Source organism: Rhinopithecus roxellana, chromosome 12 (genome assembly GCF_007565055.1).
Source record: "Rhinopithecus roxellana isolate Shanxi Qingling chromosome 12, ASM756505v1, whole genome shotgun sequence".
Classification (NCBI taxonomy): Eukaryota; Metazoa; Chordata; class Mammalia; order Primates; family Cercopithecidae; genus Rhinopithecus; species Rhinopithecus roxellana.
Window position 1 is genome coordinate 118,320,852 of NC_044560.1, and position 386 is coordinate 118,321,237.

At 39.1% G+C, this 386-nt stretch overlaps 1 non-coding gene across 1 annotated transcript; it reads left to right on the plus strand.

Moving 5' to 3' along the window:
- Window positions 1–107, plus strand: LOC115892455. The gene has a single exon (XR_004052337.1). It is a non-coding gene; the product is annotated as a U6 spliceosomal RNA (small nuclear RNA).
- The last annotated feature ends 279 nt before the right edge of the window (window positions 108–386 follow it).

Genomic DNA, 386 nt, shown 5'->3' on the forward strand with positions numbered 1-386 from the left:
GTGCTCGCTTCAGCAGCACATATACTAAAATTGGAACGATACAGAGAAGATTAGCATGGCCCCTGCACAAGGATGACATGCAAATCCATGAAGCATTCCATATTTTGTGCAGCCTGGCAAGATCATTTCTGTATCTGCAAACTAGCACTAAGGAAATCGTGTGAATCTAAGCAAAAACGGGTGGCACCCAATAACGAAATTGTGATTTTCATTAAAAAAATATATAAATATAAAAATGTATATAATATGTATACTATATATGTGTGTGTGTATATATTCAAATTCTTTTTTTTTTTTTTGAGACGGAATTTCACTCTTGCCACCCAGGCTGGAGTGCAGTGGTGCGATCTTGGCTCGCTGCAACCTCCACCTCCCGGGTTCAAGTG